Source organism: Pinus tabuliformis, chromosome 5_1 (genome assembly GCF_031772625.1).
Source record: "Pinus tabuliformis cultivar Carrire ecotype Pingquan chromosome 5_1, CPIR1, whole genome shotgun sequence".
Classification (NCBI taxonomy): domain Eukaryota; kingdom Viridiplantae; phylum Streptophyta; class Pinopsida; order Pinales; family Pinaceae; genus Pinus; species Pinus tabuliformis.
Window position 1 is genome coordinate 480,691,507 of NC_142305.1, and position 26,840 is coordinate 480,718,346.

The following is a 26,840-nucleotide window of genomic DNA, read 5'->3' on the forward strand; positions in this document are numbered from 1 at the left end:
TGTCAAAAATAGAAAAGTCAAATATTATTATCTCACAATAATATTTGGACTATAAACTTAATCTTATTCTCTTGGAGCACTTCAGTTTGAGCTACGGAAGTGGCACATGCAGCTGTCAGAAGGAAATTCGTTTTTCTTATGAGTCAGTTGAGTTGTTGCATGCATGACTTCAGTTAGAACTCAAGTGAGTTGAGTTTAGTGGACTGGAGGTACAGTTGATGGAGTTGTGTTCAGTTTAACTTAGTTAAACTGGTTGTAGTTAGTCTAACTGCAGATAGACTAATGATGAGTTGTTAAACTAATTATTAACTCATAATACAACTAAAGAATACATCAGTTAACTCAGTTGCATGTCAGTGCATGTTCAGTTCAACAGGGACAGGTGGTAGAGAATCAGATTGCTATCAGTTGTGACTATAGTTGTGCACCAGATCTTGCACAATCAAAGGATTGAGTATGCCAATGAGTTTGCTCACGTATTTGGCCCGAATTTTAGCCTTTGCTCACGTCCACAAAGAGTGAGTGACTATTTTGCAGGTGAAAATCGAGTTTGGGAAGCAATTCTCATCAGTTCTTGAGCAGGTATTGAGCAGTGGAGGCAGGCAAGCAGTGGAAGAGATTTGGAGATCAGATCTGAGCTGTATTGTGTGTAACAGAGGTGGAGATACTTGTGAGAAGTATTATGCTGTGTAATGTTACATGACTCAATCATTAATATACAGATAGTGTGGGGTTTTTAGCGAGATGCTTTCCCCGTGATACATACTGTGTTAATGTGTGAATGCTCTTGATGTTTTATTGTTATTGATGTTGCTATATTCTTGATCAACGTAGAGGAGCTTATGTATTGTGTATGTTTTCCGCATTAGTACATGATCAGGATAATCTCCATTGAATATGTGTTAAATTATTCAAAATTTCTACATGGTATCGGAGCAGCTTGATTTGTAGAAGAGATTTTTACAGGATATCAAGCGAGGGTTGATCGGAAGCAGTTGAGTTGGTTGCTGGTGGAATTCGAATTTGCAGTAGTGTTTTCTTGGTGACAACGCAACAATGTCTTTCAACGGATTGCGATTGGAGTATGCTCTTCAGGGCAGCTCAAACTATATTGCATGGAAGGACAGGATGGAGGCAGTATTGGATGATAACGGGCTGAAGGAATTCATAGATACGGATATCCCAAAGCCTACTGATGCTACTCAAGCTGATGCTTGGCAAAAGAAGATCGCAAAATGTCAAAGAATTCTGTTGGAGGGCGTGAAGGATCACATTGTGTCCAGCCTCCATGGAAAGGCCACTCCATATTTGATGTGGAAATCATTAACAGAATTATTCCAAAGCAAGAGCGATCAGAGGAAGCTGGCGCTCAAAGATAAACTCAGAAACATCAAATGCGAGAAGGGAGACAGTATTCCCAAGTATCTCACGAAGTTCACTCAGTGTCAAGATGAGCTGGGAAGTGTGGGGGTTACTGTCGATGATGAGGACTTGGTGAGCTTGGCTCTCCTTGGTCTTCCGAAGAGTTGGCATTCCTATCAGGACTCTGTCAATGGTCGGGAGAAGTTGCCAGGATGGGAAAGACTATGGTCAGATCTTGTGCAGGAGGAGATCAGGCGGAGTACCAGGGACGGATCTTCGTCAAAGGGAGCTGATGAAGAGAATTGTGCTTTGCCTGCCAAAGCAAAGAAAGGGAAGAGCAAGAAAGCTTCTCAGTCTGGTGCGAAAGGCAAGAAGCAGGATATGTCCAAAGTGAAGTGTTTTCACTGTCACCAGCATGGACACTATGCCACAAATTGTCCGTAGAAGAAGAAGAACAAGCAAGCTGCTGGATCTGCAGGGGGAGAGGCCTTAGCTTCTCAGTTTGAGCTTGATTTTTCATTGATCGCATGCTTGGGTTCAAGTGTGATGGGATCAGTGTGGTTCTTGGACAGTGGTGCGTCTTTTCACATGACGGGAGATAGAGATTTGTTCTCTGATCTGGAGGACAAAGATCTTGGAGTGCACATCGAGATGGGCGATGATGGTAGATACAGTGCGACCGGTATCGGTACCATTTCCTTTGAGAGGGAGTCTGGTAAACCCTTTGTATTCAAGGAAGTCATGCATGTTCCAGGATTGAAGAAGAATCTCATCTCAGTGGCGATGTTAGAAGACAAGGGGTATGATGTTGTTTTCAGCGAGGGAAAGGCCTTCCTGCGCAGCAAGACAACTGGTGAGACCCGGAAGATAGGGGTTCGAGTGAGGAACCTTTATCAGTTGCATGTAGATGGATGCGCAGCAATGGCAGGCAAGGCAGAAGGATTGGTGAGCCGGGATGATGGCGAGTTGTGGCACAGGAGATTGGGTCACCTTCACCATGGAGCCTTGAAGATACTGCAACAGATCACTACAGGGCTTCCTAAAGGCACACTTGCGCAGTCAGATCAGTGCAAGGGGTGTACTTTGGGGAAGTTTGTGAAAGCCACCTTTCACGAGAAGGATAGTCGCGCCACGACGATCCTTGAGAGAATTCACACAGACGTTTGTGGACCTTTCTCAGTTGCTTCGACAGCAAAACACAGGTATTATGTGATTTTTGTTGATGATTTCTCTCGTAAGTGCTGGATCTTCTTCATGCAGAAGAAGAGCGAGACATATTCAAAGTTCTGTGAATTCAAAGCACTGGTCGAGAAGGAGTCGGGGAAGAAGGTGAAGGCTCTTAGGAGCGATAATGGTGGTGAATACATCTCGGACGAGTTCAAGGATTTCTGCAAGGTAGAAGGGATTCGTAGAGAGCTCATAGCTCCCCATAACCCACAGCAGAACGGGGTAGCTGAGCGGAAGAACAGAACGATTGTGAGTGCTGCACGGGCAATGTTGCATGATCAGGGCCTACCCCTTCACTTGTGGGCGGAAGCATGCAATACAGCAGTTTATGTGCAGAACCGTTGTCCTCATAGGATACTTGGCATGAGTACACCCGAGGAGGCTTATTCTGGTAAGAAGCCTGATCTTTCTCATTTGAGGATTTTTGGTGCTAACGTTTACATGCATGTGACGAAGGATGTCAGAAAGAAGTTGGAGCCGACTGCAGAGGTTGGGATATTTGTGGGGTACACTGATACGCCCCACAACTATCGTCTGTATTTGCCAGACAGTGGTAAAACTGTTGTGCGACGGGATATAAAATTTCAGGAGGAGAAAGCCATGAAGTGTTCGCTTGAGAGGGAGCTACACTTACATGCAGATGAGGAGCTATTAGTTCCTAAGGATGAGCTTCAGGACGTGGATCAGCCACAGGACGAGGTTCATGGAGTGGAAGAGACCACTCATGCAGCGCCAACCATCAGAGGGCGAAAGCGCTTGACAGAAGCTGAGCGACTGGCTCAAGATGCAGAGAAAGTTGTAGGACCACCTACAGCCCAACGCAGGCAGAGACAGTCACCTGATCGGTACACTGGATACATGGCTCTTATGAGCAAGTGTGTTATGACTGAGCCATCCTCTTTCGAGGAAGCTGTGGAGGATCCCGCATGGGTAGACGCCATGGTGGAAGAGTATGATTCTATTGTCAGAAACAGTGCATGGGAGATTGTTCCTAGACCGGAAGGGAAATCAGTGGTGCGTTCGAGATGGATCTACAAAGTTAAGCAGGCAACTGACGGGAGTGTGGAGAAGTACAAGGCAAGATTTGTTGCCCGAGGCTTTTCACAGATTGAGGGGATCGATTATGAGGAGACCTTTGCACCTGTCGCAAGGTATTCTTCCATACGGACGATTCTTGCTCTTTCAGCGCAGATGGGATGGCACATTCATCAGATGGATGTGAAGACTGCGTTCCTCAACGGAGTCATTGAGGAGGAGGTGTACATTGAGCAACCCGAAGGCTTTGAAGTCTTCAGCAGCGAGTCGCATGTGTGCAGGCTCAAGAGAACGTTGTATGGGTTGAAGCAAGCACCACGTGCTTGGTACACACGGATAGACAGCTATTTCACAGGACTTGGATTCTCCAAGAGCGAGGCGGATCCGAACCTATACCAGATTGTGGTGGAGGGTAAGTTGCTTATCATTGTACTGTATGTTGATGATTTGATTCTAACGGGTGATGAGCTGTTGATACTGTCATGCAAGAAGGATCTTGCTACAGAGTTTGAGATGAAGGACTTGGGCCTCCTTCACTATTTCCTAGGATTGGAAATATGGCAGCGCAGTGGTGGACTGTTTGTTTCTCAGGGCAAGTATGCTCGGGAGATACTGGAGAAGTTCAACATGCATGGCTGCAAGCCTGTTGATACTCCTCTTCCTGGAGGTTGGAGGAAGGAGGATGCCACTTCGGGAGAAGAAGTGGATGCCACTGTTTATCGACAGTTGGTGGGGTCGCTGATGTATTTGGTCAATACACGACCTGATATATGCTATGCAATTAACCAGCTTTCACAAGCTATGGTTAAGCCTACCAAGCTCTTCTGGAAGGCGGGCAAGCATGTATTGCGCTACTTGAGAGGCACATCGGGATATGGTTTGTGGTACAGACAGGAGGATGAGGTGAAGCTATGTGGCTTCACGGATGCAGATTGGGCAGGGAGCCCAACAGACAGAAAGAGTACATCAGGAGGGGTCTTCAGTATCGGATCGACAGCAGTTTCTTGGTACAGCAGGAAGTAGAGATCCATGGCACTCGGTTCAGCGGAGGCCGGGTACATGGCAGCAAGTTTGGCTGCATGCGAGGCTATATGGATGAGGAAGATCCTGGTTGGTTTGTTCGGTTCTCATTTGGATCCTACTGTGATTTACTGTGATAACCGGAGTTGCATTAAACTCTCGGCTAATCCTGTATTTCATGATAGATCTAAACATATTGACATCAGGTACCATCATATCAGAGATTGTGTGCAGCGGAGGATCATGTTACTTTCGTACATTCCAACGGAGGATCAGGATGCTGATATTCTGACGAAGGCTCTCACCAGGAGAAAATTCGAGTACCACCGAGGCAGGATAGGGGTTGCTGATAATCCATATCTTGTCGAGAGGGAGTGTTGAGATTGCAACAAGATGATGGAGCTTAGTGAAAAGAGTCGCCTTCACTAAGTGGGCCCGCAGGCTATTTTTGGCGCAAGTCTATTTTTAGACTATGTCTATTTTTAGACATATGGATCATGTCTATGTTTATGGATGATTGATCAAGTTGGGAAAATAGATGGACTTCTATTTTTGATGAAAGTGTGAGTGATCACAGTGTGAGTGATCAAGCCTATTTTTAGACTGGCTGTCAAAAATAGAAAAGTCAAATATTATTATCTCACAATAATATTTGGACTATAAACTTAATCTTATTCTCTTGGAGCACTTCAGTTTGAGCTACGGAAGTGGCACATGCAGCTGTCAGAAGGAAATTCGTTTTTCTTATGAGTCAGTTGAGTTGTTGCATGCATGACTTCAGTTAGAACTCAAGTGAGTTGAGTTTAGTGGACTGGAGGTACAGTTGATGGAGTTGTGTTCAGTTTAACTTAGTTAAACTGGTTGTAGTTAGTCTAACTGCAGATAGACTAATGATGAGTTGTTAAACTAATTATTAACTCATAATACAACTAAAGAATACATCAGTTAACTCAGTTGCATGTCAGTGCATGTTCAGTTCAACAGGGACAGGTGGTAGAGAATCAGATTGCTATCAGTTGTGACTATAGTTGTGCACCAGATCTTGCACAATCAAAGGATTGAGTATGCCAATGAGTTTGCTCACGTATTTGGCCCGTATTTTAGCCTTTGCTCACGTCCACAAAGAGTGAGTGACTATTTTGCAGGTGAAAATCGAGTTTGGGAAGCAATTCTCATCAGTTCTTGAGCAGGTATTGAGCAGTGGAGGCAGGCAAGCAGTGGAAGAGATTTGGAGATCAGATCTGAGCTGTATTGTGTGTAACAGAGGTGGAGATACTTGTGAGAAGTATTATGCTGTGTAATGTTACATGACTCAATCATTAATATACAGATAGTGTGGGGTTTTTAGCGAGATGCTTTCCCCGTGATACATACTGTGTTAATGTGTGAATGCTCTTGATGTTTTATTGTTATTGATGTTGCTATATTCTTGATCAACGTAGAGGAGCTTATGTATTGTGTATGTTTTCCGCATTAGTACATGATCAGGATAATCTCCATTGAATATGTGTTAAATTATTCAAAATTTCTACAGCCCCTGAAGTTGTTGCTGTTGTTGAAGTAGTTGGAGGAGCTTGGGAAGTGGATTCTCCCTGTTTATCTTGTAATGCTCCTTCCAGCTCTTTCTCCAAATCCCTGATCCTTTGGTCTTGCTGCATTATGAGGTCTAATTGGTCATCAACTTGTTTTTGCTTTTGAAGCTCTGCGGTTTGAGGGTGCTCTATGGGTTGCAGCTTCAACCTCTTCTTTAATGCATTCAGGTCATCATCTTTCTTCTTCATAAGGGCCTTCACACCCTTTGGATCACTAGGATCATGTCCAAGATCAATGATGATGTCCTCAAGAGACTTTATTCTATTGTCTTTGGCCAAGGAGGACATTCTCTCGAAATCCAACTGTGTATTGGTGTTTTTTAGGGATTCTTTCAGCTCATGGGCCATGGTTGCCCTCTCCACCAAGGTTGCATAAACCATTTCTCCAGCTTGCTTGTGGAGTTCTATTTGGTCCATGGGATGGATGTCTTTGGCCATGACCTCCACCCTTGTCTTCACAAAATCTGCAGCTGACTTAGGTTGCGGTATTGTAGGCTTAAAGTGACTGAGGATTATTTTTTCCTCTTTAATGTCATACACAGACATTAGCCTTTCTTGCTGGGCTGGTGTTGCATCTATAAATTGCTTGTAGACCTCAGCCCTCAGCAGATCATTCTGAGCTTTTATTTGTTTGAAAGAAGCCTTAGTGCTCTTGGGCTTCTTGCTCTGCTGGGAGGAGGAAGACACCTCCAAACCAAGTTGCAATCCTTGCTCCTACTGAAAGGAGCTTGTCCCTGTGTGCTGGCTGCCCTCCCTGTTTTTCCTTGAGCTGTCAAGGAATTCTTCAGTGATGTCTTCTACCTCTGGGGAGTCTAGCCTTTGCCTTTTGGCTCCTGGTTGTTGGGAGGATCCACTAATTGGAGTGGACTCTTCTCTATCTCTTTTCATACCCCTTTCTTCATGTGCTGGGGTCTGCAAACTTGGAGCAGTCAATGGCTCAGTCTGTGGAGGTGGAGTTTGCATTACTGGAGCTACCGGTAGCTCCGTTTGTTGAGGGGCAGTCTGCTCTTGCTGTTGTTCTGTTTGCTGCCCTTGTTGGGGCTCTTGATGCTGCTCATTTGCAGGGGCAGGCTTTTCTTTCACTGTTTCCTCCTCTGCACCCATTATCCCTTTGCCTTTGTCTGCAGCTGGTGCTGCTGTGGAAGGTGCTTGTGTAACTGGTGCAGTCCTTGAGGCCGAGGTCCCTTCTCCTGTTGAATAAGGCTGCTTGAAAGGTACCTGCTACACATAGTCTAGGTCAATGGTTTTTTCAAGTTCCTTCATATTCTTTAGCATTATCTCTTCTTCAGTTAGCTTTTCAACTAGAGTACCCTGCTGCCATTCTTGCTGGTTGGCATATCTTTCAATGTGTGGGTATTGGCAATGTCTATAACCTAGAAGCCTGTATTTGTTTCTTCTGGCAGTAATGAAGCCCTCGGGGTCATAAGGGACCCACCGAAAACTATATGATAGTTTATATTTGTCCTTGAGGATGAGGTCAACATCTTCCCACCCTTCTTTTTGATTCATGATGAAGGGGCCCAACTGGTGTTTGAACTTGAGGTGGGCCTTCTTTTTGGCTCTGTGGATGTGGGTGAGGTCGGATTGAATCAGCTGCCTGTAATACTCCAAGGCAAACATCCTCATAGGCACATATTTTGGGAGCCTGTATGGACAGAGCTCACAGCCATAGACTCTGATGACTGTATGATCCTCATATAGGTACCAATCACCTATTTTAAATTTTTTGGAAAGCTGCAGAGCCTTCTGCATTTCAGTTGATATTCTAGGAGGAGGGGACCTCATCAATAGGCAAGAGACTGGATACACAAATTGGTCAACGAACTCACAATAGGAATAGGGTGAGTTTGTGACTTTGTGATAGACAGAGGTCCAGAAGATCACAGATCTTCTTTCCCCTCTATAATCCAGCTTTTTGATATAGCATGGAAAAGCCTCAGACTGATAGTACATAAAGAGGTGATAGATATAGGCCGAGTACTTAAAGACCCCCTGTCTATCCACTGCACCCAACTGATCATGGATTTTGTTCGCTATAAAATTGGCAAAGTTATATTTGCGGGCAGGGGGTTGGCCTGGGCTGTAAACAGCTAGTAATACTAGCATTGTCTCATCCACATGTTCGCTGGTTCTGTATCCCAGCACATAAGCAATCATGTCCAGGAGTAATCTGCCTACTTCAGTGAAGTGGACATCTAAATAAGGAGGTGGCCCTGCAGGCTGGCACTCAGGTCTCATGAATGTCCTGGTGACCTTTTGAATCTCCTCACTGGTCATCTTGGCACCAGTGTCCAGCAGATAGTTCATGGAGAATGGGATTAGCAGCTCTATCTGATCAAAATGTAGCATTTTGTTGATGGACTCAAGATTAATGTAGAAGAGGATCCTCCCAGATGGGGTGCTGATGGCTCTATGCTGCACATCATAGTTTTCAGCACATAGGCGAATGATTTCTGGAAAGACATTTACAGATGGGAGACAATAGTATGGCAGGTTTGACTCCCATATCCCATATGTGTCATGACCATTCAGGTAGTCCTCTCTCAACTGCCTGAAGGTCTGCAGAAAGTCCCTGTCTACCACACAGTCTTCAATAAGGTAGTCCTTGTCAGCAAGAGGCAAGGACTGCAAGTTTTTATTGGGTGGATTTAAAGGAGCAACACTGAGAGCTGTGGGTGCAGGGGCAGCCATTGTATGATTTGATTTTGAATAAGATGAGTGCAATGGTTTGCAAAGCTCTTAAGAGCTTAAATGATAGGCCAACTGTAGAAAAAGTCTGAAATGTTTTTTACAATGGAAAAACAGGCTTGCTTCTGCAGTTTTTGGTAAATTCATAGGGGTTGTGAATTGCTAGGGGTAAATTGCAGAGGGTATGTGAGGTTTACTTTGGTAAAAAACTGCTGCTGGTCTACACCCGGCAAAAGGGAACAATGCCTGGCACCTCGAGTATGAATTCACAGCTTTGGCCCGTGAACTGACTGTTTCAGTGTTGAATTTATAGTTCTGGGGGTAAGCAGGTTAGCTTGGCTCACTTTTAGGTAGCAGACTATGCTTAATTGCGGAATTTTGACAGGTGTTTTAATGGTGAATTTACAGATAAATGGTATGCATGGGCGAAAATGGGGAATTACGGTGAATACCTGGATAGAAACGCCTAGAAAACCTGCGGGCCGAACCGTGAAGGCTGAGTTGATGAGTTGGTACGGTTGCAAATTTGAATTTGGAGGTCCGGAGGCGCTTTGGCAGTGAACCAGCTGCAACGGCTATGTCTTCTTTTGCGCGAAAATGACATAAAAACGGCTCAAACCGTGACTTTAACGACAAATTCGGAAAAAATAGGTAATTGGTGCCTTTCCGCCGATGACGTCATCATGACGTCATGGCGGGCCCGGGTACGGGGGTGACGTGGCTGCTGAGGTGTAGGCCAGGGTGGCAGGACATGGTGGCGGGTGGATAAGGTGGCAGGACTACGTGGAGGGCCACACGGCGCGGGGGCGGGGAAGGGTGCTACGTCATGATGACGTATGCATGACGTAAGGGGGAGGTGGTAACGGGATGGTGGTAAGCGGTTTCCCCGCACCACCTTTGGGGAAAGGCGGTATCGGGGAGGGGGGCTCCGAACAACCCCGCCGCCTGCCACGCGTCCCGGGTACGGCGCCCAATACCGCCTTTCCCCGGACGTTAAAGGTCGGCAGCTCCAGATCTAAAAATACCCGCCCACCGTTGGATCGTGGGTGGCAGACGATCGACGGCTGGCGGGCCTTCCGACGGATCGTGCAGGTTGGGGGGGGGTCCCGCCAGCATATTAAAGTATTCGATTTAATAATCTGGGCGGAGAACCTTAGGTTTAGGGTTATTTGTGGGTTTTATGGGGGTAGGGGTTAATATGCGGGGAAAAAAGGGTTAATAAGTGGATTTTAAGCAGAGGGAAGGGGTTTTTGTGGAATTACTTGGGCAGAGGTGAGGGGATGGCTTAGGGGGTGGTTATTACTCCAACCAGAGGTCAGAGCAATCCCATGACAAGGTTGACCATAGCCCCTGATGGACTAATGTCTCCCTAAACTAACTTATTTAGCTATAGTGCTAAGGGGAGGATATTTATACAATGCTGGGGGATTTATACACCTTGGTGTTATAATAGTAGGGGGAAGGGAAACATAAGGGACTTTAGATAATAGAAGTTAAGGGTTAATATGGATGGAAGAAGTGGATGAGGGATGAAATCACTAAGTTTATGTGAAGATAACTTAGCTTAGGGAGTAGATAAAAATAAAAAGAATTTTAGACAAGAAATGTGGCTTATAAAGGAATAAGAACCACCATGAAACCTCAAATTTTTCCATGAATCTCAACTGATGAGGGGATGTTAGTAGTGAGAGTGAAAGGGGAAACTGGGAAGTTAGACATGCTCCTTTGCTTTGCTGCATCATAATGGAGAAGAGGACCTTCTCAATCCACTGTTATTCCTTTGTAAACAGTTTATCAAACACTCAACTAGAAAGGAATGACACTTCTGCAACCCCAACTGCTTACCCATCTATTTGCCTAGCATATTTTGTTTCTTCATGGAGGGTGCACTTAGACTTGCAGACCCTTATTTTCCTTTTCTTTTCTTTGGCTTTTTCCCTTTTGATCCTCTATCTAAGGCTATCCTTATTTCTTCCAAGGTCCCAGATTAAGCAGTTGGGAACCTTATTTCTCTACCTAGCTACTTTGCCTGCCAAGATTAAACAGTTTGGACAGGCTCCTTTCTCTATTCTACAACAGAAAATTGAAACATGGCATGATCCAGATTAGGCTGTTGGACCATCCATCAAACTTGGGACAACATCAAGCTATATACACACATTGTCTTCTCTTGGAAATATGGGATCTTTGCATCATCAAAGCAGAGCATATTTGGAACTTTCTTTGCCAATCATGAAATATGAAACCTATTGGTATAGGTAGCTAACACATCTGACCTAGATATTACCTTTTTTGTAGGCTCCCTATACATGACTTCCTCCCTTGTATCCAAAAGATTTTTCTTGATTAATGGTCTTTCTTCTTGAAATTTTTTTCCCTTGAAATCCCCCACTATCATTTTTCCATCTATGAAATCTATAAGATAAGTTAATATATTTGTTATTTTAAGTTTGTATTTGTCATTTGGGTTCTTGATATTCAAATCAACACACACCCTTTTAGATGAGTTTTCCTCTAACTCTGGAGTGTTAATTATAGGGATTACATTAAATGGTAAAACCCATTCATCCTTCACAAGGAACTGGGCCTTGAGGACAGGTTTTAACTTTAGATCCAACAGGTCATATAATCGTTCACTGGATCATTGGGGACACTGGTTTCTATTCCAATGAATTTTTTTGTTACAACTATGAGCATGGGAAGGGCATACATAACCACATTGACTATTCGAGGCGACTTCAATGATAAACCAATCAAATCATGGCCAGATAGCTCTAACAAGCATGGGGGCTTCTTAGGGATCTTATACATATGTTGATATGCAAGATTAAGGGAAGCCCTCTCAGTGATAATAAACACATCAATATCATTGATTTCAAATGTACCATACTCACCAATCCAAAATAAATGAAAAAATAGCACTACATATAGAATGGAGTAAGAGTTGAATAATTTTAAGGTGGTTGCATATATCCTAGCATTCCATAGTAGAACATACTAGGATGGGAATTGTAACTCGCACACACAACCACCACCACAAGATAACTAATCATAAAATCAAAATGCATCACAAAGAGAGAGAGAGAGGATGTAAACACATGAATCTTACCAACTCGTGTCCCAAAGTTATATCTGACTTTTGGGTTGGTAAGTTAAATCTGACTTCTGGGTTGGTGAGTTAAATCTGACTTCTGGGTTGGTATGACTTCAGCACATAAATAGTTTGAATATATGTTCTAATTTCAAACATACCCATACAAATTACTGAGAAATAGGATAGTGACTTCAATGATTTTATACATATTTTACCAATACTAGCCCTTTGTTACTTCTCACTAGTGACATATATCAATAAGAAAAATATTACACATCTTACTAAGAAGCATGTCATACTCTAGATTTTGCTTGTGCTCATGCCAACAAGCATAATTTTTTAATTTCAATGCTTATTTAGAGTACGTTACTTTTCTGAGAAATGATTCAGGGTCCACCCTATACGAATAGGCCCAAAGCACTTTACCCAAGACCCTCAAAATTCAAGCATTCAAAGTAATGGTATACATTGGAAAGTATTCAGGAGTGTATTTAGTAGGAGATAGCCCATATTGTAGGGTTTATTATTTATTCCTTTTACTACCTAGGAACCTAATTTCTTTTCCATAATTTTATGAGTGTTTCCTCTACATATACAATAGATCTATTATCCTTCTGAGGTATCCTTTGCAATAATAGTCTCATGAGTTGTCATTTCCTCTACATACATAATGGTATCCTTTCTAGGTATCTTCAACAACAATGGTTTCCGAACTTGAACTCAAACCTAAATTATATGACATTGGTTCAATTATGAAAGTACAAATATGTCCACTTTTCTGAACATTATATTGGAGCCATCAACTGTATTCAATCTATGTTGATTTTTTGGAGTTCATATAATATAAGTAGCTTGTTGTTGGCTTTTGCATACCCTTAGTTTGTGATGGCTACATTGTCTTCAATAGTACTTCATTCAAGGTCTCAACCAAACAAACACCAAATTGGTGTATGAGACTCCTTTGTTTATGGGACAATGGACCCACTCCAAGTAGGAATTTGACTGTGAATTCTACATATGTGTACATACTCTACCCCTTATTGATTCATGTGACCTTTTACGTGGAATATGTTGTATCATTAATTGTAATTTATTAATTTTGTTAATTGATAGTGAAATGTTATAATATCATTATGCCCTGAATTAATTCGGCATTTATTTTCAAAAGTACTCTATATTTAGTATTTAAAAAATATTTATCAAATGATCTTTACCAAAATCTTGTTCAAAGCAAGATTTATATGTAATTTGTTATTGTAAAATAAGAATATGTATACATAATAATATTTTATTTATATATTTCCAAATTAACGTTATAATTAATTTAGTATTTTAAAATTCTATTAGTTCTGAAATTCCAACTAATAGATCATAATTCTTTTATATAAGTTTCATTAGATATCCAAATTTACTCTAACAATAATATAACTCTAAGAAAAATACATATAAAATTTTGCAAAAATAAAATGATAAATAAACTTTAAATATAATTTTTTTAATTATGTTATGTTTTAAAGTATATTATTTTTGTAACCATTTATTGTAACAGCCCCAAGTTAAAAGTTCATGTAATAAAAGTTAATACAGCTAAAATAAGACCACACGCAAAGGGACACTTATTCTAAGCTGAATGTTGGGAAAAATATCCTAGTGGGTATCACTTGCTATGTTTTATAGCTAAGGGAAATTGACAAAGGAAATGACTAAGGCTTTGGAAAGGAAAATGGCAATATTTATGAAAATAATGGAAATTAGGAGAAAATGAAGGTGAAATGTCATAGGTTGTATGTGAGGAAGAAAATGAAGGAAAATAAGAGAAAATTGAAGAAAATAGAGGGCTCATAAATAAAAAGGCTTCTGGGGATCAGTTGGTACCTTTTTGTCAGTTTAGTTTTGGAATTAGCTTCAGATAGGAGAAGATCACCAAGAGGGGAAAGAAAGTAAGCAAGCAAGGAAAGGAAAGGAAAAGCAAAGAAGGACAAGGAAAGCATAGAAAGGCAAGGATAAAGCAGCTTCAGCAGGAGTACTTGCAGGTAATAGATTGCATGTGTGATTTCCTAGTTGGGTTTGACATGCATGGTATGTGCATGTTGTTATATGGTCATTTTGTTGTCATTAGCATAGATTTTGCTTGGATTGATAGTGGATTTTAGCCTAGCCTTTCTATTTATGGATAGCCATGGTGTGATGGGATTGTTCTTGGTTTGAGATTTATATTTCTGGATGGTTTTGGAATCTGAGGTGAGGTGGTCTCAAGAAAAATACCAAAGGCCTAGGAATCCCTTGGTCGATAATGGTGGGATACACAGTAAAGCCTGAGGGTGGACACAGGAAAATTCCTCAAGGATGGTGAAGAAATTTTGAGGCATGCAAGATCGGTTCGGTTTTGTGATTTTGACACCAATTTAGGTGTGAACACGGTATGGAGAGGGTGGAGGTGGTTTAACCTTTAGATTCCCTTGGTTTTCTTTGGATTGGTTATCCCACGAGATCCCATGTTCATGCTTGGCATATGGAATGGGGGTGATTGGCTGAAAAAAAAAAATGGAACGTGGAAGTCCCGAACTCAGTTTGTAATTGCATATGGTTAATAAAAGCTAAGTTTCTCTTGTTTTTGGTAAAGAAATGTATTGGTTATTATATGGATTTAATGGTTGTTCTCTTATGGTTATATATATGGTTGTATGTTGGTTATAAGCACGGTTATATGACATTTCTCAATCATGGCCCTATTCATGCTTTTTAATTGTAACAGAATAAATAATGAATGCAAGACCCAATTGAGTATATGACAACTAATGTGATAAGGTGGAGACCCTTCTTGTTAAACCTCAGTTAAGTTTTTAGTCCCTTATGTTCAGACTTGCATTCATGACCTGTCGGTTTCATATCTACCAATTGTTTGAAAAAATGTCAATCCTAGTTGGGGATGGTCAAGTCAAGTCCTGGCTCCATTTTAGGTTTGTAAGCATTGTCTTCATGTATTTTATGAGTTCTAGAAGTTTCATGGATTTATGGACAGAGGCTTAGCCCCAGCCCTAGAAAGTAGCCTTAATTTCTGCAATCACTGGCACAAAAAAGCTACAGACGTACTAATGCAAGACTATGGGAGAAACTGGGAACCCATAGTCGCGTGGAGGCCTTGGAAAGGGAGCGTTTGAGGCCAAAGGTTAGGGAAAAAGTGGGTTGTCTCATGGGTTGGACATTTATAAGGGTTGGGTTACTCCTGGAGGTCTTGTGGTACCTAAGGGAAGTTAGCAAGGTCTTCAGCTATCAACACCATTTCCCTATAGGAGGTTGATTCATATCATAGTGACCTTCAGCTCATGTTTACCTTCGGCCAGTCGGTGAAAGTGGGTAAATGTGGGAGGAGGAATTACATTTATTAACTATAATTAATATGAACTATCAAGGCCATGTGTAACCTTAACGAGGAAAATATGGGCAGTTGAAGAAGCCACCGTCCTCACACGTATGGTAAGGATATCAAGGTGGTAGTGTGAATGCACAAAGTTAATGTTAATGGAACTGGGCCAAGCGACACCTTATTGCAGTGGTTAAGGATCTGTCTTTTCTCATTCTCGGGCATTGGTTTACTGGTTTTCGTCTATGATATTGGTTTTGTGGTCTTGAGTTGCTCGGGGTTGCTTTAGAGGGAAGCTATGCGGGTGGGCTACTCAGGTGCAGTCATATCCCTTCATGTCATTTCCTCAAACCTTGGGTATGTTATTTCTCTCTGTCCTTTTCATCGCATGCTCTCACATCCTTCATGCGTGTGTCAATTCGAAAAGGAAGGTTTCATTATATGGGTGCTACAAGCCAGTGAACTATCTATCATGAATTATGGAAATATCTCGAAGGGTTGTGTTATGAATTTTCTACATTCCATCTCATTGTCTCTATTCTCCATGGAATTTTTCTCTCCTGCATGGGAATGTATGATCTTTTTGGAGCTTGGAGTTCTCAATATGCTACATGTTTGGTTGTCTCTATTAGCCATATCCTTCATTTGTTGTCTATGAAAGTGTGGATGAAACAGGGTCTTATGCATCTAGTTCTTTGTATTTTATCCTTGTGTTTGGTCTTAAGCGGGCTCGGGGAGCCTGCGTCTATAGTTCCTTTCCTTGGGAAATTGACTTGTCTTATTTTCTTTGCAGTGATTGGGTTAATGCCTAATGTTCAATGTTTGATGTCATTATTTGGTGTACACCTTCTAGGTATTTACCGTCTATGTAACGACTGAGAGTTGAGAATGCCCAGTTGCTTCATGTTCGGGATTTGGGTTATATGTTTCAAGAGTCTCTTCCCAACCATTGCTTTACAGGCGGATTTCATAGCTCGCCCCACCTCAGGTTCTGAATCTTCGGTAAGAGGAGGAAGTGGACGCAGAAAGAACGTGGGACGGTGCAATGTCAACAATCTAGCCTAGCCCCATCAACAGAGGGGTTAGGGTTGCAAATCTGCAACTGAGATAATCCAAGATGTCGCCCACTCTTACCAAATAGGAACCCCTTCTTAGGTTTGGCAGTTGATATTGAATTTGAAATCAGAGCTTAATCAATAGGTAGAAATGGAGATTCACTTTGAAGATTGGAGAGACCTGGTCCCGAACCTTGACCACTCCAGAGGCCGCACCTCTCAATATAAGCAAATTGTCCACTTATATTGGTTAATGAAGAACATTGTAGCCAAGGCCATCATGAACCCTCCATCTGGCCCCTCTAAGCCTAACCCTGGTTATTAGGATCTTCAGAAAGAATTTCATACCTCAGAATTTCCACCTCAGCCGCATTGAGAAACACATTTTGTGTCTTCCCCAGTGTAAGTTGTCAGGTTCAAGTGTGAAATATCTAGCCCCTCTAGATTCCTCAAAAGAAATATAGAAATTCTGACTGCAAATTAACCTGATAATGTAATATAACTAAAGAAAAATACTTTAATCTACTTCTACAATAAAACTTGCGGAAGCTTAATATATTTGAGAAAGATAAAGCAGAACACATATAACCAAAAGAAGAATCAATACACATGAAACATAGAAGAATACTCAGGGGAAAGCCTCAGCTAAAAACCCCACTATCTATATTATTATACAAGGTGGAAATACATCAATATTACACAAAGTTTTAGCTTTCACAGCTAGCGAGCTCTCAGTACAATCCTCCTAGATGCTCACAGGAAAACAAGGCTTCTCACAAACATTCTCCTTAGCCCTCCAAGCCTCCTATTTCCTTGCACAGTTTATTTGGGTGATCCTCCTATTACCAAGTGTAACACTAATCACACACTGATCTCACAGCCTGTAAAACTACACAATACTCAAGGAACCTTCTCCTTCTGCATGGATTCATTTCATTTATAGGAAAACTCATGCAACTGATAGTACAATGTCCCTGTCTTTAATCTCAACTGGGTCTTTCTCAGAATAGACATGCATGAGTTAATGATGAGAGAATCTTCAATTATCTAGAGTACACTAGTTGGATGCCTGCATGCATTAACTGATTGAACTCACAATTAGTTCCTCAAACAGTTTGGAACTAATCTATCTAGACTTAACTCAGTAAATTGAGCTAACTATTTACAACTCAACCTTATATCCTTAATTAAGGGATAATCTCCTTAATTTAAGAGATAACTATTGCATGACTTCACAAAGACTTCTAACTTGAATTTCTCCAACTAATTAATCCATAATGAATTAATTAATTATTTCCAAGCAACTAGTGAGACTAAATTCGAATTTTAATTCTCAATTTTAATTCAAGGACAAATTAAAATTGGAATATATTGGATTCTATTTTTATCATTTCTTGTTGCTATTTTTAACACTCCCTCTCAACAAGAAAGGAATTCAACTCGATCCCGATCTTGAACCTTTGGAATGTTCTGCATGCAACACTTCACTCTAGTTTTGATGCTCTAACAACTCTAGAAACAAAAAACATCCAACCTAAATCAGCATGATGCATCTGTCATTAAAGTCTCTGACTGTTATTACCTCTGTTAACTGAAAACTCTGACTGCATCAATCCCATTGATTCCTCCTGCTACTATGTGCTTTGGGCTCTCGTAGCAAGGTACGATCCATGAGATAAAACCTCTCAATGGATCCTGCCTTCGCTAACTTGGCTCGAAATTGCCCCCTACTGGAGGTCTCTGCATGAGTGGATGCCTCTGATGAGCCCCAAAAATGGGTAACTTTATGGGCTCATTTTGCCTATTATTCTCGATTAATCCACCATTCTTCATAGTTTTATGCATGTTTTTGAATATATTTATGTTAATTGAATGAATGAGAAGAGTCACTTGACCACAAAGTCTAATACATGCTTATTGCAGATTTTTGGACATCTTTTGGACCAAGGTCAAGCATTTATGAGCAAGTTGATAGCCAAATAAAAAGGAACAAGGCTGAGGATTTGTAGGAAGGGTGTCTCTTGCACTAATTGACCCCTTCCTCGAGTTCTCCACCATCAGCTCGGAGTTTAACAACCCACTAAAGATGAGTTTAACAGCCCACCAAAGATGATTTCAAGGGGCAGCCGAGCAGGTTTTGTGAAGTGGCTGATTAACTGCAGTCTTCAGTAGCCAAGCTCCTAAAGTTAAGGAGGACTATTGGGAGTCCTCATGTTGCACAAGTAAGAAGGCTTCAAGCCTTGCATTTTAGCTATTGAACAGTTTTTTTCACACTTTAGTGTAGCTCTGCATTTCTTCTCATTTTCGAGCTCTTGCTGTAAACAGTTTTGTGACATGACTATTATTTTTGGAGTAATGGAGATGAATTTTGCTTTTCACCAGCTCTGAGCTTTCTTAGGAGGCTGTAGCTCCTGCGGTTGGGCCCAACCCAAGTGCCAGTACCTCCTATGTGTACTTTTATGTGTTTTCCTTGCAGTCATAGAATAATCTTTGTTATTTATGTTGGAAATAATACTGAGAGGGGGGGTGAATCAGTATTATCAGATCAATAAAACCTTTTCAATTTCATACTCAGAAACATATACGCGACTTCAGTTAAGTGAATCCGCGTGTACACGCGACTGTGTCTAAAGCAACTAGCGTATATGCAGATATCTTATGATTTAGTTAATCTTATCTTCAGTAAATGCATCAGAACATTATTAAGCAATTTAACAGTAAACATGTGCAGTATAACAGAACAGAACATCACACAAGAGCCATACACATGAACACCATGATATAAGGTGGAAACCCAATGTGGGTGAAAACCACCTGCTGCAATTCGTCTCTTTCTTCTTTAATGAGAAACTTCTTTTACAATATACTGGTGCAGTCCTTTACCAGTATGCAGGCTACAACCTGCAGAGGGCTACAACCCTCTCTTTCGTTTTCCAACCACTTCTGGAAGGGAGCTACAACCCCCTCAGCTCTTGTACTAGCTGATCCATTTACTAGTACGTAGGTGCTGACCCTACAACCTTCAGGGACCACGTTTCATCAATTTTCAGACTGGATCCAAGAGTACAAAGCAAACATTACCGCAATACAATCATCAACTTATACTTGCATCATAATTCATTAAACAACCCAATACCGAATCACTGAAACCCTGTTATCAAGAACACAGAACCCAAACCAGAATCTAGAACTCTGCAACAACCACCAGAATCAGCAGCACCCTGAAATATTAACACTTAACATGCATACGCTACTTCACTGTACCAAAACCGCGTGTATACGCGCTTTCTCCAAAGGCAACCCGCGTGTAGATCTAGAAATGATTACTTCTGCCTTTGCTGTCAGATCCGACCCTTGCCAAGCGTCCCGAACAGATAACCAGCAATACCAGATCTTCTCACTGTGTCAGACACCCACAATCCATTCATCTTTGCCTAGTGATCTTCTCCTTATATAGCCTTAGGCCTTGTTCAATACCAAGAGCCAAAACCATAGAAACACAATACCATCAACCTCGAAACTAGGGATCAACACGTCCGTCGAGACATTATGGTCCAAAACCATAGGCACAACTTCCAAGGTCTAACTACCACGGACCAAAGGTACTTTTCACATGTACGCGCTTTTACTGAAGCCAACCTGCGTGTACACGCGGATTCTCCTTGCTGAACCTGCGTATATCTCTTTCTTGTCCTGCTGTACTGAGATCTGTCCTCTGATCAAGTTGCCATCACCTGTACCAACCTCTGAGCACCTGTACCAACCTCTGAGTGAGTTGCCATCAAGGACAACACTTGAAACATAATGCCAACAATCTCCCCCTTTGGACTTGATGGCAACCACCACACCAAGTCACTCTCCCCCTTTGACATCAAGGGCAAAGGGCGTACCAAGATATGCTCTTCTTTGGTATACTCCCCCTGAGTACATGCTGAAATTTCTGATTTGACTCCCCCTTTGTATATGCCAAAATGTACCAATCTATCCACGCTCCCCTTGAGCAGATGCAAGTTCTAAGACCAGCCATTCAGATCTGTATCATAAGCATCAGCCTGCAATACCATTCCTTTGATCAAACAACAAGATGTATCATCAACTTGTAACCATAGTGCCAACAATGAATTATTTGAAGAATATTCTCCCCCTGAGTGTGAGCCAACCATGTCTGAACCATTTCCTGAGTCTGTTCTGCTCCCCCTGAGCCTGAGCCAACCATGACTGAACCTGGGTCTGTTCTGCTGCCCTTTCTCCATATACGCGACTTTGCAGCCTGTAACTCGCGTATATACGCGACTTGTCTTCATTATATAAGCGTATGCAGGATGGAATACTGAATTTCATCACTTTCAGATTCCCCTGTGTCTGTTATGTCAGCTGACTGAGCTATCCCACACCTTTCTGTCTCTGTCTTCTTCAATTCCTGCAACTGTGATGATGTATGGTCCTTTTGTCTTGAATTTTGAAATCTGCTCCTGCATTCCCTTGCTTTATGCCCATAGTTGTTGCATGTATAGCACCTTATATTTTTCATGTTCCTTCTATCACAATCAATTGCTTTGTGTCCATATGCATTGCAGGCAAAGCAATACCCTCTGAAGTACCTGGGATGCGATGATCTTTCTTGAACCATTCTACTTCTGCATCTGGCTGCAACATGTCCAAGATTATGACATACATAACATTCAACATTATTCAGCGGAGGAAATAATCGTCTATCACGTCCATAGTTAGGAGTAAAGGATCTTCCTTGAGGAATTTCTTTCCTTGGTTGTTCCTTGAGCATTTCAGATTTCTCATTAGAGTTTCTTGTCTCACCTTGTGAACTAGATTCACCTTCAACATATTCATGAAAACCAAGACCAGTCTTGATAGCAGGAGATCTTTGACTATTAAGAATATCATCCAAGACTTTAGAACTATCTTGAAATCGTAAGAGCTTATCCTTTTCTTCTAGTTTACCTTTCAAGATATTTACCTCAACCTGATGTTGTTCTTCCTTTTCCAGATACTGCTTCCTTAGGTCTTCTTCAACTTTTCTCCCTTCTTCCACTTGTCGCTTTAGTTTGATCACTTCATGTTCTTGATCTTCAAGATCTTCTTTTAGAGAGAGGATCTTTGATTCAAGTCTCTGAATAGTTGTGCTCTGATCTTTTGCTATATCCTGTAATCTCTCCCTTACCCTGGTTTCTGTTTCCAATAGTTCTTTTAATTTGGCAGCTTCTTCAGTTTCTGCATTCTTCTCTTCATGTGCCATGAGACTTTTAATATCCTCGCTATTATTGGATGAAGCATTCTTCTTCTTGTGCGCCATGAGACTTCTAATATCTTCACTATCATTTAATGAACTTTTAATATGGGAATAATAGCTTCTACCATCTTCTTCATATATCCTTTCTTTGTTATGAGGACATCTAGCAGCATAGTGACCAACTCTACCACATAGAAAACATTTGAAAGGTAGCTTATCTTTGAACCGTCCAGTTCCCCGTTCAAGATTCTTGACAAAATTTACCTCATCTTCTTCCTCTGACACTTCGAATGCGGCCTCTGGTGGTACCTCTTGTCGCATTTCAAAAGCAGTTAAGATCCCGTGAAGCTGTGACATGGTAATTTTCCGCACATTCTCCTTTTCTTCTATGGCAGATACTTTAGAATCAAATTTAGTAGACAGAGATCTCAAAACCTTTTGAACTAAGACAACTTCCTCAAATTCTTCACCCAGATCCCTCATACAATTCACAATCTCATCCATACGCAGGAAATAATTAGCTACGCTTTCATTACTTCGCATCTTAAGAGTTTCATACCGGATTCTGAGAGTTTGAAGCTTCGCTATTTTTACCTGATCATCTCCTTCGTAGCTTGTAACGATTTTGTCCCATATTTCCTTAGCTGATTTGAGATGCATGATCTTCATAAATTCTGATTGAGTCAAAGTACTCAATAGGACATTAACTACTTTGGCATTGAGCTCATATTGCTTTTTCTCTGCTGGATCTGTAGGAGTTGCTGATGGGAATTTGTATCCTCCTTCTACGAGTCCCCAAACTTCTGCTCCAAGAGACTGTAGATATGCAGTGGTTCTTATCTTCCAGTGAGTAAAATTGTTCCCGTCAAAGACTGGTGGCCTGATATGTGCCTCTCTTTCTGGATTAGCCATTTTGATGGATCTTTTCCTTCAAGCGATCAAGCTTCCTCTGAAGGACCTGCTCTGATACCAATTGTTGGAAATAATACTGAGAGGGGGGGTGAATCAGTATTATCAGATCAATAAAACCTTTTCAATTTCATACTCAGAAACATATACGCGACTTCAGTTAAGTGAATCCGCGTGTACACACGACTGTGTCTAAAGAAACTAGCGTATATGCAGATATCTTATGATTTAGTTAATCTTATCTTCAGTAAATGCATCAGAACATTATTAAGCAATTTAACAGTAAACAGGTGCAGTATAACAGAACAGAACATCACACAAGAGCCATACACATGAACACCATGATATAAGGTGGAAACCCAATGTGGGTGAAAACCACCTGCTGCAATTCGTCTCTTTCTTCTTTAATGAGAAACTTCTTTTACAATATACTGGTGCAGTCCTTTACCAGTATGCAGGCTACAACCTGCAGAGGGCTACAACCCTCTCTTTCGTTTTCCAACCACTTCTGGAAGGGAGCTACAACCCCCTCAGCTCTTGTACTAGCTGATCCATTTACTAGTACGTAGGTGCTGACCCTACAACCTTCAGGGACCACGTTTCATCAATTTTCAGACTGGATCCAAGAGTACAAAGCAAACATTACCGCAATACAATCATCAACTTATACTTGCATCATAATTCATTAAACAACCCAATACCGAATCACTGAAACCCTGTCATCAAGAACACAGAACCCAAACCAGAATCTAGAACTCTGCAACAACCACCAGAATCAGCAGCACCCTGAAATATTAACACTTAACATGCATACGCTACTTCACTGTACCAAAACCGCGTGTATACGCGCTTTCTCCAAAGGCAACCCGCGTGTAGATCTAGAAATGATTACTTCTGCCTTTGTTGTCAGATCCGACCCTTGCCAAGCGTCCCGAACAGATAACCAGCAATACCAGATCTTCTCACTGTGTTAGACACCCACAATCCATTTATCTTTGCCTAGTGATCTTCTCCTTATATAGCCTTAGGCCTTGTTCAATACCAAGAGCCAAAACCATAGAAACACAATACCATCAACCTCGTAACTAGGGATCAACACGTCCGTCGAGACATTATGGTCCAAAACCATAGGCACAACTTCCAAGGTCTAACTACCACGGACCAAAGGTACTTTTCACATGTACGCGCTTTTACTGAAGCCAACCTGCGTGTACACGCGGATTCTCCTTGCTGAACCTGCGTATATCTCTTTCTTGTCCTGTTGTACTGAGATCTGTCCTCTGATCAAGTTGCCATCACCTGTACCAACCTCTGAGCACCTGTACCAACCTCTGAGTGAGTTGCCATCAAGGACAACACTTGAAACATAATGCCAACAATTTAGGTTAAGATCTTACTTTGTTACATAGGTTGCTTTTGATGATTAAAATAGCTTTTCATGCTTCAGGTTGATTTGACAGTTTGGTAATAGAAAAGATCTGCAAAAATTCCATCAAGCAATCCTTGATCTCACCTCTCCTTCCTTGGGACCATGAGCTGAGACCAAGGCCTACTTGCTGCCACAAAAACATTGATTATGCCTTTCAATGCAATTGCTAGTGTTAGATTTTGAGTTGGAAAAGTTGATAATAGTTGTACTTGCATGTTTAGATCTGTTCTTTCTTAGTTTACATAGCTATCTTGCATGATTTCCTGTCTATAAACTTTTGTTCACCATGTTTCTGGTTTTTAGGTCAGATTAGGTCAAAACAGATAGATCTCTGATTTTTCTAGTCTTTGTTCAATCAGTTTTGGAATATAGTGTGCAGAGTACCTATAATACATTCCTACCTACCCTTCCTCCATCATCCAACCTGTTCCAGCCCCTAATCCAAGATTCCTTCGCTTCATTTGCCACATTTTCCCAATTTTCCCTAATTTCTATATTTTTGTGCAACATTGTTTTCTCCATCCGTGAGAAAATCCAACTATCTTCATCACTCATTAGCTTCATTTACCAGGTCCCACAGCTCTTAAAAACGTTCTCCACCCTTCATTCCCACTTCCCCACCATTTTTCCTCCATAAATCCTCTAAAATCCTCTTTCGGCCATTCCTGTAAAACTTCCTGTAGAACATCCTGTAGAACCCCTGCAGACTTCCTGTAGAAGTTCACGTTAGCAGTTTTCCGAGATCTAATCACTGTGAAATTCTTTGGAAGGGTGCTAGGGACCCCTTAGGCCCTCTTCTCACCTTCCCAACCTCCTGCAAGCGCCCACTCCATTTCCTTTCACCAATCAACCTCTGCACAGTCAAAAACAATTAAAGCACATGCATAATAATTCTGCAAGATTACTCAAAAATACAAAAAGATGTTTTTTTCCAGATTTTACTTCAAAAGTAGCTTAGTCACATGCATTTTACCTTTCCAAGAGTCAATGGCATCCATTTCCACAGCTTTCATCTCTTTTCTTGCACCAGTAGGATTAGTCGGTAAAACTAGGGTTTGCTAGGGTTTGCATTTCCTTTCAGCTTTCATCTTCTTTTTACAAGTAGACTAGTCTCTTTTGAGTTAGCTTTCATCCATCACAGTTAAAAGATTCTTCTAAGAGCTCATAGAAGTTGGCTTAAGCTCCTAGCGAACTTGTGCCAGCTGATCAAGTGACAGCCTGTGGTAAGAGCTAGTACTTGTGCATATAGCACTGTCGCTTCCAAGTTTGTTACGAACAACCGGGTTGATAAAAGTAAAGTAGGGAGTCCCAGGAGTTGTAGCATCATTGCTGCAATACTAGAGCTCACCATATTTTGGCGCCGTTGCCAGGGAAGCATCAAAGTATTTGTGATTGCTGCTTTTCTTCTATTCTCTACTGCAACCTTCTGCTAAGTAGTTTATTTCAGCAAGAGTAGAGTAGTTGTTTCATTTCCATTCTGCAATTTTATTTCCGTAAAAGTAGATTAGATGTTTGCTGCTTTCATAGATTAGCATTTCATTTCTGCAATTTCAATTCCGCAAGCGTAGCTTAGCATTTCATTTCGGCAATTTCATTTCAGCAGCATAGATTAGTCATTTCCTACTTTCATTTCAATTCTGTAAGGTTTATTCTAGTTAGTTGCAATTTTTTGTTCAATCAATTCAGTTTCGCAGGTACAAGCAGAAAAACACAAAAATTAACCAAAAATATTTCATTTCATGCCTTGTAGGAACATAGATAATTCAGGGAAATTCTTACCCAACACCCCCACCACATCACCGAGTCACCCTTCTCTCTTCTTCGGTGACAGTGATCCAAAAGAACCTATAGGTGAACCTCCAAAGATATACAAAGATCCTATAACAGAAGAAGAGCAAGAAAACATTCCTCCTGAGACCATGGCTTAACACAGAAACGGTATAGGAGATGAGGAGAGAATAGGAGGTACCTTTCCCATCCGAGAGACCAATGGGGACACAAAAATGAAAAATATAAGTCCCTCAGCCCTACCTCACTTCCAGGGATTGACCACTAAAGACCCTGATACCTTCTTGTTTGAGTTTGTTGTCCTTTGTCGAACTCATGACTATGCAGAAGACGAGCAAAAGCTGAAACTCTTTCCCTCTACCCTCAAGGATGCAACACTACGCTAGTTCATGGGGTTACCTACAAATAGTATCACAACTTGGGCTTAGATGCAGCAAGCCTTTAACAACAAATACCGGGATTACTGTAGGTCAAAGGAAACAAAGGGAGAAATCTTTCGAATGACCATGGGAAGTGATGAATCTTTAGAAGACTATGAAGAAAGGTTCCAATTCAGTTATAAAAGGGCCAAGTGCACACTTGACCCTGAATCTCTGAAGCTGGTTCTGCTCCGAGAAGTCCCTAAAGACCTTCTAGATAACCTCCATTTGTTGGTTGGGGGAGACATCTACCAACTACCTTATGATGACATAAAGACTATGTTTAGAAACCATTCTAGGGCAGCCTAAAAAAGAGGTAGGGGGAGTCAAATTTTAGCCAGCACCACCTTATCCAAAAACGAGTTTGCAAACCAAATGGAAGACCTCAAAAGTGAGGTGAGATAGACCATTGCCATGCAAATGGACACCTTCCAAATCCAACAGAAGCAAGAGGAAGCTGAGAGGGCTTTGGCCATCTTTTGTCCCAGATGTACAAGGAAGCATCCTAAGAACAAGTGTCCAGTGCACTCCGTAGAGATATGTTTCGTTTGTGAGGCAGATCACCCTACAAACCAATGCCCAACCTTACCCGAACTTGAAGCTATGTACC

The 26,840-nt window shown here is 41.4% G+C and overlaps 1 pseudogene; it reads right to left on the bottom strand.

Moving 5' to 3' along the window:
- Window positions 1–26,840, bottom strand: part of LOC149165601 (leucine--tRNA ligase, cytoplasmic-like) — a 144,307-nt pseudogene that overhangs the window by 50,603 nt on the left and 66,864 nt on the right.